The sequence below is a fragment of the Mytilus californianus genome, unplaced genomic scaffold, assembly GCF_021869535.1.
Source record: "Mytilus californianus isolate M0D057914Y unplaced genomic scaffold, xbMytCali1.0.p SCAF_47, whole genome shotgun sequence".
In the NCBI taxonomy this organism is placed as follows: domain Eukaryota; kingdom Metazoa; phylum Mollusca; class Bivalvia; order Mytilida; family Mytilidae; genus Mytilus; species Mytilus californianus.
This window is the reverse complement of record NW_026262698.1, coordinates 688,191-701,972: the sequence shown is the minus strand read 5'-3', so window position 1 is coordinate 701,972 and position 13,782 is coordinate 688,191. Positions and strand designations below refer to the sequence as shown.

At 30.8% G+C, this 13,782-nt stretch overlaps 1 long non-coding RNA gene across 3 annotated transcripts; it reads left to right on the top strand.

Annotated features, from left to right (window-relative positions):
* The first annotated feature begins 1,417 nt into the window (after positions 1–1,417).
* Positions 1,418–10,061, top strand: LOC127700045 (uncharacterized). Of its 3 annotated transcripts, none has more exons than XR_007981413.1 (2): positions 1,418–1,791; positions 9,736–10,061. It is a non-coding gene; the product is annotated as an uncharacterized LOC127700045 (long non-coding RNA). The 3 variants fall into 3 exon arrangements; XR_007981412.1 differs by lacking the exon at positions 9,736–10,061 and adding an exon at positions 3,937–4,262; XR_007981414.1 differs by lacking the exon at positions 1,418–1,791 and adding an exon at positions 7,271–7,615.
* Positions 10,062–13,782: the final 3,721 nt, after the last annotated feature.

Below are 13,782 nucleotides of genomic sequence, written 5' to 3'. Positions count from 1 at the left end.
AGTTGCTAATATCCAAGTCCTTTTGTTTGTGGTATATTGTTGTTACTTTTGCTATCACTACACACATCCCTATTCTAATATACATTTACTAATCACATTCTGATTCATTCAGTTTACATTCACACAATCGAAATTTATTTTCCACGTTTTGGTAATTCAGGAAACATGGAAATGCTTCATACAGATTTATGTATTTAATAAAATCTTAGGGATATTCCTTGAGAAAATGAACTTTACATGCGGTCATTAGGGTAAATAATGTACAAATGACAATCAGTTCCCTCGTAATTATGCACGTTCATGTAGACGTTTCCATCTAAATGTTTCTGAATGTGCGCATGTCTCTTGTTATTGACTAGCTCTACAACATCGTCTGTATCCTCCAAGACTAATTTGGTAACATTTTCCACTAAATGGATGGAACATTCACAACCAGGAGACCTTGTTTTAGTTCTATCAATATACAAATAGAAAGTAGTATGTTTGCCATAGAGAGCATCAGAGACCACAATGTCGTAGATTCATTCAACTACAGGTCATAGTACGATATTTAACAAGGAGCAAAACCCCTATCGCGTAGTTAGCTAAAAAGGCTGCGACATGACAACATATAAAATTAATTCAAATGAGAAAACTATTGGCATTGTTTATGTAATTTTGCTCTGACTGCAAATAGATCTGAAATTTATTCAGATTGTTAAGTAAAAGTATTCACATAAACTTAATAGATATGATCGGTTGATGTGAACTACGTGTATTTGTTTAGGACATTGCCTTCAAAACTCTCTTTATTCTTTTATTCCATCTTTGAACTTATATACAACTCATTTTCCTACGATAAATTTGATCAACTTAGTAGACAGTACTTCGAAACTGACATAATTAAATAAATTTATACTTTTCTTAAATTCCCCGTTGATAAATGTAAAAAATTATTAAGCAACAAGGTTCCATGTCCATAATACAAATTTGAGCTTTAAAGTCAAATGAATTTAAATATTTTTATGTCACTTTTGATCATATAGCTTTAACCAACACAGGTATTTATACATCATAAACTTACATTTGGGTTTGATCTTTCTCGATAAAGTTCAATCCAGAAAAGGGCTTTAGACGCACAAAACTTATAAAGTCTTATTTTCTAATATTTGAAGAATATCTTAGACCGTCGTATAGATCCAGTCATTGACCTGACAACATTTATGGTTTTGTCTATATAACAGTGGGAAAGCCACACGTCAGTTCTGCGCCTCCTTCCATATGACGTAACGGACAAGAATTCAAGGGCGACAATCGCGATTTTTACATAGACGGCGACAGTATCGCACCATCTCGGTAATTTGTTTACATCGTGTACGTTTGATTTTTCAAGAAATTTATTATTAAAGACAATTAAACTTGTATCATTTCATCATCAATTAGTTATATAGGTAAGTTTAACAGGTGACTATGCTATTTTTTCTTCTTAGGAGATATTATTTTACAAGAAACAAACATCTGAAAATGGCAAGTGACGTTGTTGTTTTGGAAGATAAAAATATGGCGGGTGTTTTCCCCTTCTGAAAATAACTGACACATTTGCATCCTAATGGCTATTTAAATATAAAATGACCAAAAATAGTATCTATGATGATGGGAGTCCCTAAATATTTGCATAATTACCCATCACTCCGTGTCAAATTGCAACTGAGGCTGCGAAAGGGAAGCACATAAATCGACGCCATTTTTCAACAGATCCACATGAATAGTAGGTTTCTGTGCTCACAAAATCCTAGTAATATTCTTTTAATGGTTAGTAGAAAGATATGAACAATATCCATAACAAAATTTTATTGATCAGATCGGTTTATGCCAAATTATGGCTATATATTTGCCCCTTTTTCGATGCTGAAATTTCCACAGACCACATGTAAATAAACGCCCCTTTCCCAGCGTGAGACTCCAATTTTAAATAAAACTTTAATTTTGGCCTGTCAATGATAGCATTTATATTTTAGTTTAATTATTACGGTTGTGTAAAGCATTTGTGATCATTTGTTTGATTCTCTCGAATAGTAAAAAGGTTAGTTCAATGAGTGTGTGACAAAAAAAAATAACAACAGAATAGAGTACTATGGCTAAAAGTATAAAGAATAGAGAAAAATTGACTAAAAAATATAAGTAATAGAGAATAATGTTGTGCTAATTTATTGAGAAAAGAGAATGATGGGCAAAAAGTATAAAGAATAGAGACAAATGACCTTAAAGATTTAATAATATAGAAATGGAGGACACCCCATCCAGACCCTTGTTTATGTGAACAACAGTACCATTTTTTTGTTAAATAATGCATATATGGTCATGAAAAATATTTTGAACAGATTTCAGGTATATGAAATATTAATCAGGAGGAAAGTATCAGTTCTGCCTCTCCTTCCATGCTAAAAAAACACACAAATTATATGTGATTAATTGTTGATTTTTAACGCCACAGGATTGGCAAGGTATGTGTTGTGGCCAGGTTTTATTGGTGGTGGATGCCTGATTGCTCATATACTTTATAGTACAGCCCGAAGAATGCCCTCAGATTTGAGGGAATCTCAAATTTCACAACTGATTAGCTTCACAGTTTGAAGTCCTTGTAATTTATATATCACTCTTCCCAATAAACCATGGAAGTATTATATTGACATGAATAAACTGACCACAGATGTTACACATAGGTTATCTGATAAGAAAGTCAACATTTCGCCATTTTCTGTCTTTACTTGAAATATAGATATAAATATTCTTCATAAGATTTTGACAATCTAGGCAGTGTTTTTTTTCATTAATCATGTTCAGATACAGTTAAAGGAATGTAATATGAAGTTATGATTTTTTTTTTATTAATTTTCCATTTTTTTTAAATTTAGAATAGACCCATAATCTGTTGTCATTTTGAAGATTAATTTTCATTAGAAATGAATATTCTTAGTAATTTTCACATTTATTTTGATAAAATGTCATTTAATGATAAAAGGAAAGTTCCTAAATATTTAAAAGAAATTCTTAATAGAATATTTATCAGGCAAAGACAATTTGGAAAAAGAACCCTCCTTTTTATACGCCCGTTTATGAGAGGTACAAATGTATTATGGTATACCGTTGTCCGTCTGTCTGTCCGTCCGTCATAGATAACCACAGACCTTTGATTACAGCAATCCTAGTTCAGATAACTTGCACAAGGAGAGTTTGAATTCTCAACCTGAATACAGACTTACTTGTGCATTTACTTTATATTGTTGCTCTCATACTGATATTTTGTTTGTAATTATGACGTTTACTTACATTTAATATCATAAAATATATATTAATATCTATTAAACAGATTGATATGTTATTATAGTGATGAATTTAACTTTAACATGTTAAGATACTGAAGTAAATGAATAAATAAATAGAAATATTTCTTTGAACATATGTTGCTGTATATGATTTTGACCTTTTCTTATCAGAAATATCATATAAAGTCATTAAAATAAATTATTTATTTACATCAAAAGTCTAAATTTTTTTGTTTTTTTTATTGAAGCTTATATACATACTTTTGATTATTTAAGATTAAAATAAGAATAATTTCAATTTCAAAAAAATAATAACAAATATCTAAAAACAAACTTAAGTATACCGGTATACATTATGGGATTTTCTCATGATTGAAGGCTTTAGTGTAGCATAAAATTGCTTATATCCACTCCATTTGATTTTTTGGGGATAGTTGTCTCATTGGCAATTATTTCACATCTGATTAGTTTTACATTAGTGAAATTAGAAACATTCAATTTAAATTAAAACTTGGACCACATAAGAATCAGTAGACAATTAAAATGTAAATTATAATTTCATATGACAACTCTAGAGAAGTTGGGAAATTATTTTCATTTAATATCATATGCATAAATTATATATTTACAGATACATGTAACAATAGAAATAAGGAATAAAGAAGAGCAGGAAACATTTCCATTTTGAGGATTTATGGAAAAGAGGACTTTTTGACTTGTTTTTACTTTAACTTGGACTTTTTAACAATAATTATGCTTCTTAAATTTTAAACTTTATTGTTATGTGTTTGGGTTTTTTTTAACTTTCAAAGTATTTAAGTTGCATTAAATTTTGTTTATTTGATTGAAGCTTATTTACTTACAATTATTTAAGATATTATTTACATATGTTTCATTTTAACATTATTTTTATGCATTTGTATTTATTTATCTTTTAATAAACTTTTTTTTTCTTAACATTTTTATATTTTTATATATACAAAGTGAAACACCATAATCATTTTATATTGATGACATGGGGTAGATGTACATGAGACAATGCTGCTGCTGCAATACAATACAACATTCATAGATGCAAAGCAAGCACATTAGCCATATGCATGTAGGTACTGTAGTATTTGAGACATAAAAAAATATCAAAGATGTAAAAGGTCTACTTTAATGATTTATTAGGTGTGAAGGACTTAAAAGTGGTTTTAGAATCATTCACTTCTCCCAGAGGTATCTTTGATGTCTCTCTAGTGGCCTCTCATGACATGACTTTTCACTGTTATATGCTTCCAGGGAGATTTTGAAGTGTGGTGACCCTAGCACCTAAATAAACATTTTCAGCAGATACATATCTCTGTTTTCAGACTATTTGATGAAAAGTTTAAACTAATATTCAAATTAGAAAAATGAAAAGTGAGCAACTTGAACCCACAAAATACAGATGATCTCAGGTGCTCTGGAAGAGTAAGCAGATCCTGCTCCATGTGTAGTATTTAGAATGAGATGCCTAGGTGCCCTTTTCCTATATGTAATCACATGATTTTGCAAATTATTGTGTGCTTTTATTATTGCAAATTTGAAGAATGGAATAAAATGTGTAAAAAGTATTGCTTTTGCAGAAAAATCAGCACACAGATATAGGAATGGTATATATATGTATCTGATTTAAGTATAGATTCTGTGTCCAAGCTTTGTTTTCTGGTAATAAGCGTGGACATAGGATTTGCATTTTAATCAGATTAAAAGGTATCAGAATGCAATTTATTATTTAGATACTCACCCACTCACATTATTGCAGTAATAAAAACTTTGCTATCCTTTCTGAATTTACAGTAACAAAAATTTCCATCATATAGACCTCGAAAAAGATTAGTGTGAAATTAAAGTTGTGGGTTGAAAAAATTAATATCAACGCAACAAAACAGGATCACCAAAAATCAGAGTGAGACATTCATATGCCATCTTCAAAGCAGACCTCAGAAGCAATATAGCTTTTTTTAATGCTCTTAATGGTCATATAGCTCTCACTTGTATTAAGACGTGTATCTACTAGGCATTGAGCATACCTGTTGAAGGTTAATCCAGGAAAGCCCTTGGATGCATTCAATTTAAAATATTTTTTTTTTCATTTTCAATGAAGGAATAGTGTAATTAATGAATGCTATATTTGAAAAATACCATTGTTAATGTTAATTTCTTCAGCAGCAGCATATCTGGGTTGAACTATTTTTTTTTTAAAAGAAACCCATATTGACATGATTGACAATTGATAGATGATGATAATTATAGGTAACAGTTTTAGCCTTCAACAATTTGCAAACCAATTTGTCAAGTGTAAAGGACCTTATAAAACAGCATGTGATAAAAATTCTAAATCCAGAACTAATGATAAAATAAATACAGCTACTATATATATATGTATATGGAAGAAAAACAAATTTGATGAATGGCCACTAAAACTTTTTCAAAACATTTCTTTAAGAACATGCACACACTTTGAAAACACAATGACAAATATTTGTTACCAGGGCCCAGACACACTTAAACATGAATGGTTAGTGTACAACAGGTTCCTTGATAAGGACAGGCAAAATACAAATGTGTGTGTGTTAACTTCTCACTTGCATAGTAGTTTTATTTATACAATAAGAACAAAGACTAAAAATCAAGTGAAAATTATTGACTCATCAGATTTTCATGTCACAGTGGCAGGCAGGCAATATTTGTTGATTGATACTTTTAATATTTTTAAAATTTGCAAGTTGACACATTTCAGGTAAATATTTACAGAAACAAAGAATGACTGTAATCATTAGACTAAAAAAAATGGCTTAAAACAGACATTAGCTGAGTGTTTACACTTTGCATTTTTGCAAGCTTTTCATTCAGACAATATTTTTTGCCCAACTGAAATTTCTTGAAAGTGGGAAAAAGGGGGGGGGGGGGCTTCCAGACAACTGAAGTCATTTATATGGAAAAATTCAATCATAGAATAAACCAGTTTCAATGTACTACATAAATCTGTTATACACTGCAGCATTATTAAACAAATAATTAAATGAATGCAGAAAATTATTGAAACAAGGAGTCTGAGCAACATGAAAAAAATCAACAAATGACGGAGTAAAGCCTTCAACCTATCAATATTTTTATGTAAAACATATTAAAAATCCAGGAAACATCATCACACTTCATTGTCTGAATCAATTTCGTGGTTAAAAACTGGTAAAATTGACATCATTTGCTCCATTTTGCAATGAAATAACTCCAAAAACGTTAGAAAATGTTGAATTTTGACCTCCGGTTGAGGTATTTATTATGTAAACAAGACTCGAAGTGACGGGGGATTCTTTACATAGTCATGTGCCCATGTGTTTCTGGGTCACATTTATTTATATCTCAACCAATGAAAAGCTTTAGGATGCAATTGTGTCAGTTATTTTCAGACGGGGGTATTACCCGCGGTTTTTTGGAAACCAACGGAGGTAGTCTTTTGAATTACCATATTTCAATAACGAAGCACTTATTTTAATATATTTTTGGCAGTCGTGTGACAAAATCTATTCTGATGAAGATTAAACCGCAAATACTGTTGGATGATAAGTCGTTTTGATAAATTTATTGTCTGAATCATATGCTACGTTTTTGTTTACACGCTGATTACAGCGCCACCTCGAAATTTTTAGATTATGTCCCCTTTCCCGCGTGACCACCGGAAAGAACTCTTCAATGTCACTGGCTTTCCCACCAGTGGGAAAGCCACACGTCAGTTCTGCGCCTCCTTCCATATGACGTAACGGACAAGAATTCAAGGGCGACAATCGCGATTTTTACATAGACGGCGACAGTATCGCACCATCTCGGTAATTTGTTTACATCGTGTACGTTTGATTTTTCAAGAAATTTATTATTAAAGACAATTAAACTTGTATCATTTCATCATCAATTAGTTATATAGGTAAGTTTAACAGGTGACTATGCTATTTTTTCTTCTTAGGAGATATTATTTTACAAGAAACAAACATCTGAAAATGGCAAGTGACGTTGTTGTTTTGGAAGATAAAAATATGGCGGGTGTTTTCCCCTTCTGAAAATAACTGACACATTTGCATCCTAATGGCTATTTAAATATAAAATGACCAAAAATAGTATCTATGATGATGGGAGTCCCTAAATATTTGCATAATTACCCATCACTCCGTGTCAAATTGCAACTGAGGCTGCGAAAGGGAAGCACATAAATCGACGCCATTTTTCAACAGATCCACATGAATAGTAGGTTTCTGTGCTCACAAAATCCTAGTAATATTCTTTTAATGGTTAGTAGAAAGATATGAACAATATCCATAACAAAATTTTATTGATCAGATCGGTTTATGCCAAATTATGGCTATATATTTGCCCCTTTTTCGATGCTGAAATTTCCACAGACCACATGTAAATAAACGCCCCTTTCCCAGCGTGAGACTCCAATTTTAAATAAAACTTTAATTTTGGCCTGTCAATGATAGCATTTATATTTTAGTTTAATTATTACGGTTGTGTAAAGCATTTGTGATCATTTGTTTGATTCTCTCGAATAGTAAAAAGGTTAGTTCAATGAGTGTGTGACAAAAAAAAATAACAACAGAATAGAGTACTATGGCTAAAAGTATAAAGAATAGAGAAAAATTGACTAAAAAATATAAGTAATAGAGAATAATGTTGTGCTAATTTATTGAGAAAAGAGAATGATGGGCAAAAAGTATAAAGAATAGAGACAAATGACCTTAAAGATTTAATAATATAGAAATGGAGGACACCCCATCCAGACCCTTGTTTATGTGAACAACAGTACCATTTTTTTGTTAAATAATGCATATATGGTCATGAAAAATATTTTGAACAGATTTCAGGTATATGAAATATTAATCAGGAGGAAAGTATCAGTTCTGCCTCTCCTTCCATGCTAAAAAAACACACAAATTATATGTGATTAATTGTTGATTTTTAACGCCACAGGATTGGCAAGGTATGTGTTGTGGCCAGGTTTTATTGGTGGTGGATGCCTGATTGCTCATATACTTTATAGTACAGCCCGAAGAATGCCCTCAGATTTGAGGGAATCTCAAATTTCACAACTGATTAGCTTCACAGTTTGAAGTCCTTGTAATTTATATATCACTCTTCCCAATAAACCATGGAAGTATTATATTGACATGAATAAACTGACCACAGATGTTACACATAGGTTATCTGATAAGAAAGTCAACATTTCGCCATTTTCTGTCTTTACTTGAAATATAGATATAAATATTCTTCATAAGATTTTGACAATCTAGGCAGTGTTTTTTTTCATTAATCATGTTCAGATACAGTTAAAGGAATGTAATATGAAGTTATTTTTTTTAAATTTAGAATAGACCCATAATCTGTTGTCATTTTGAAGATTAATTTTCATTAGAAATGAATATTCTTAGTAATTTTCACATTTATTTTGATAAAATGTCATTTAATGATAAAAGGAAAGTTCCTAAATATTTAAAAGAAATTCTTAATAGAATATTTATCAGGCAAAGACAATTTGGAAAAAGAACCCTCCTTTTTATACGCCCGTTTATGAGAGGTACAAATGTATTATGGTATACCGTTGTCCGTCTGTCTGTCCGTCCGTCATAGATAACCACAGACCTTTGATTACAGCAATCCTAGTTCAGATAACTTGCACAAGGAGAGTTTGAATTCTCAACCTGAATACAGACTTACTTGTGCATTTACTTTATATTGTTGCTCTCATACTGATATTTTGTTTGTAATTATGACGTTTACTTACATTTAATATCATAAAATATATATTAATATCTATTAAACAGATTGATATGTTATTATAGTGATGAATTTAACTTTAACATGTTAAGATACTGAAGTAAATGAATAAATAAATAGAAATATTTCTTTGAACATATGTTGCTGTATATGATTTTGACCTTTTCTTATCAGAAATATCATATAAAGTCATTAAAATAAATTATTTATTTACATCAAAAGTCTAAATTTTTTTGTTTTTTTTATTGAAGCTTATATACATACTTTTGATTATTTAAGATTAAAATAAGAATAATTTCAATTTCAAAAAAATAATAACAAATATCTAAAAACAAACTTAAGTATACCGGTATACATTATGGGATTTTCTCATGATTGAAGGCTTTAGTGTAGCATAAAATTGCTTATATCCACTCCATTTGATTTTTTGGGGATAGTTGTCTCATTGGCAATTATTTCACATCTGATTAGTTTTACATTAGTGAAATTAGAAACATTCAATTTAAATTAAAACTTGGACCACATAAGAATCAGTAGACAATTAAAATGTAAATTATAATTTCATATGACAACTCTAGAGAAGTTGGGAAATTATTTTCATTTAATATCATATGCATAAATTATATATTTACAGATACATGTAACAATAGAAATAAGGAATAAAGAAGAGCAGGAAACATTTCCATTTTGAGGATTTATGGAAAAGAGGACTTTTTGACTTGTTTTTACTTTAACTTGGACTTTTTAACAATAATTATGCTTCTTAAATTTTAAACTTTATTGTTATGTGTTTGGGTTTTTTTTAACTTTCAAAGTATTTAAGTTGCATTAAATTTTGTTTATTTGATTGAAGCTTATTTACTTACAATTATTTAAGATATTATTTACATATGTTTCATTTTAACATTATTTTTATGCATTTGTATTTATTTATCTTTTAATAAACTTTTTTTTTCTTAACATTTTTATATTTTTATATATACAAAGTGAAACACCATAATCATTTTATATTGATGACATGGGGTAGATGTACATGAGACAATGCTGCTGCTGCAATACAATACAACATTCATAGATGCAAAGCAAGCACATTAGCCATATGCATGTAGGTACTGTAGTATTTGAGACATAAAAAAATATCAAAGATGTAAAAGGTCTACTTTAATGATTTATTAGGTGTGAAGGACTTAAAAGTGGTTTTAGAATCATTCACTTCTCCCAGAGGTATCTTTGATGTCTCTCTAGTGGCCTCTCATGACATGACTTTTCACTGTTATATGCTTCCAGGGAGATTTTGAAGTGTGGTGACCCTAGCACCTAAATAAACATTTTCAGCAGATACATATCTCTGTTTTCAGACTATTTGATGAAAAGTTTAAACTAATATTCAAATTAGAAAAATGAAAAGTGAGCAACTTGAACCCACAAAATACAGATGATCTCAGGTGCTCTGGAAGAGTAAGCAGATCCTGCTCCATGTGTAGTATTTAGAATGAGATGCCTAGGTGCCCTTTTCCTATATGTAATCACATGATTTTGCAAATTATTGTGTGCTTTTATTATTGCAAATTTGAAGAATGGAATAAAATGTGTAAAAAGTATTGCTTTTGCAGAAAAATCAGCACACAGATATAGGAATGGTATATATATGTATCTGATTTAAGTATAGATTCTGTGTCCAAGCTTTGTTTTCTGGTAATAAGCGTGGACATAGGATTTGCATTTTAATCAGATTAAAAGGTATCAGAATGCAATTTATTATTTAGATACTCACCCACTCACATTATTGCAGTAATAAAAACTTTGCTATCCTTTCTGAATTTACAGTAACAAAAATTTCCATCATATAGACCTCGAAAAAGATTAGTGTGAAATTAAAGTTGTGGGTTGAAAAAATTAATATCAACGCAACAAAACAGGATCACCAAAAATCAGAGTGAGACATTCATATGCCATCTTCAAAGCAGACCTCAGAAGCAATATAGCTTTTTTTAATGCTCTTAATGGTCATATAGCTCTCACTTGTATTAAGACGTGTATCTACTAGGCATTGAGCATACCTGTTGAAGGTTAATCCAGGAAAGCCCTTGGATGCATTCAATTTAAAATATTTTTTTTTTCATTTTCAATGAAGGAATAGTGTAATTAATGAATGCTATATTTGAAAAATACCATTGTTAATGTTAATTTCTTCAGCAGCAGCATATCTGGGTTGAACTATTTTTTTTTTAAAAGAAACCCATATTGACATGATTGACAATTGATAGATGATGATAATTATAGGTAACAGTTTTAGCCTTCAACAATTTGCAAACCAATTTGTCAAGTGTAAAGGACCTTATAAAACAGCATGTGATAAAAATTCTAAATCCAGAACTAATGATAAAATAAATACAGCTACTATATATATATGTATATGGAAGAAAAACAAATTTGATGAATGGCCACTAAAACTTTTTCAAAACATTTCTTTAAGAACATGCACACACTTTGAAAACACAATGACAAATATTTGTTACCAGGGCCCAGACACACTTAAACATGAATGGTTAGTGTACAACAGGTTCCTTGATAAGGACAGGCAAAATACAAATGTGTGTGTGTTAACTTCTCACTTGCATAGTAGTTTTATTTATACAATAAGAACAAAGACTAAAAATCAAGTGAAAATTATTGACTCATCAGATTTTCATGTCACAGTGGCAGGCAGGCAATATTTGTTGATTGATACTTTTAATATTTTTAAAATTTGCAAGTTGACACATTTCAGGTAAATATTTACAGAAACAAAGAATGACTGTAATCATTAGACTAAAAAAAATGGCTTAAAACAGACATTAGCTGAGTGTTTACACTTTGCATTTTTGCAAGCTTTTCATTCAGACAATATTTTTTGCCCAACTGAAATTTCTTGAAAGTGGGAAAAAGGGGGGGGGGGGGGGGGGCTTCCAGACAACTGAAGTCATTTATATGGAAAAATTCAATCATAGAATAAACCAGTTTCAATGTACTACATAAATCTGTTATACACTGCAGCATTATTAAACAAATAATTAAATGAATGCAGAAAATTATTGAAACAAGGAGTCTGAGCAACATGAAAAAAATCAACAAATGACGGAGTAAAGCCTTCAACCTATCAATATTTTTATGTAAAACATATTAAAAATCCAGGAAACATCATCACACTTCATTGTCTGAATCAATTTCGTGGTTAAAAACTGGTAAAATTGACATCATTTGCTCCATTTTGCAATGAAATAACTCCAAAAACGTTAGAAAATGTTGAATTTTGACCTCCGGTTGAGGTATTTATTATGTAAACAAGACTCGAAGTGACGGGGGATTCTTTACATAGTCATGTGCCCATGTGTTTCTGGGTCACATTTATTTATATCTCAACCAATGAAAAGCTTTAGGATGCAATTGTGTCAGTTATTTTCAGACGGGGGTATTACCCGCGGTTTTTTGGAAACCAACGGAGGTAGTCTTTTGAATTACCATATTTCAATAACGAAGCACTTATTTTAATATATTTTTGGCAGTCGTGTGACAAAATCTATTCTGATGAAGATTAAACCGCAAATACTGTTGGATGATAAGTCGTTTTGATAAATTTATTGTCTGAATCATATGCTACGTTTTTGTTTACACGCTGATTACAGCGCCACCTCGAAATTTTTAGATTATGTCCCCTTTCCCGCGTGACCACCGGAAAGAACTCTTCAATGTCACTGGCTTTCCCACTGTAAGACTTATCAGCGGTGTTCGAACTAAACGGGGCCATAAGTGGGGCAGTATCTGCTCACCTTTCCGGAGAACATGAGAATCCACAAGTGTGTGTGGGGTTGTGTTTTGTAGACTTGTGTTTGTCTTTTCATCGTTTTTTTGCCATGACCTTGTTAGTTTGTCTTCGACTATTGAGTTTGAATATCCCATTTGCATCTACGCTTCTCTTTTAGCACTTGAACGACATTTTTGTTGAGGTTTTGCGTCACGGTATCATTGTTATAATTTGCAAATTACAATTGCAAACTATGTCGGTAGGTAAACGACTGGTACGATACGACAGTTAAAGCTATTCTGCAAATGACCCTATTTCTGTTGACTCAATAGAAGAATAATGCGATCACTCAGAAACATTTCCATAGCATTACTAATATATATTTTATTCCTCAGTAAAATGCATGATGTAGTTTGTACTTTACGAAGTACAAGTGGGTATTCAAACATAAATATGTTATTTTCGTAATTTTTACTTTTTAATTAAGGATCACAAACTATTAGATTGCAATGGAGCTCAATATCTTGCAAATACAGTGGCAGATATATTTCCAAAACACAGACAAGACATTTGTATACTTGATGTCGCTGCTGGCACTGGTCTTGTAGGTGAAGAAGTAAGTACTAATGATTGAAAGCTTGGGAGTATTTGTAAATTTGTATTTTTTTTTCATTTTTCATTCGTACACTAATTGATTTAATTAGTACGAATGAAAATATAACACGAATGAATAGAAGTAAAAGAAAACTTATTTGAATTTGACAAAATGTGTGAAATATCATGCATCTAAAGAATAAACATAAGATTGATATCAACCACAAACCACAAGACGAAAACAAAAATGAGAAGGGAAAATAGATCCAAAAACAAACAATAGTCTACAAAGTCAACGAAAAC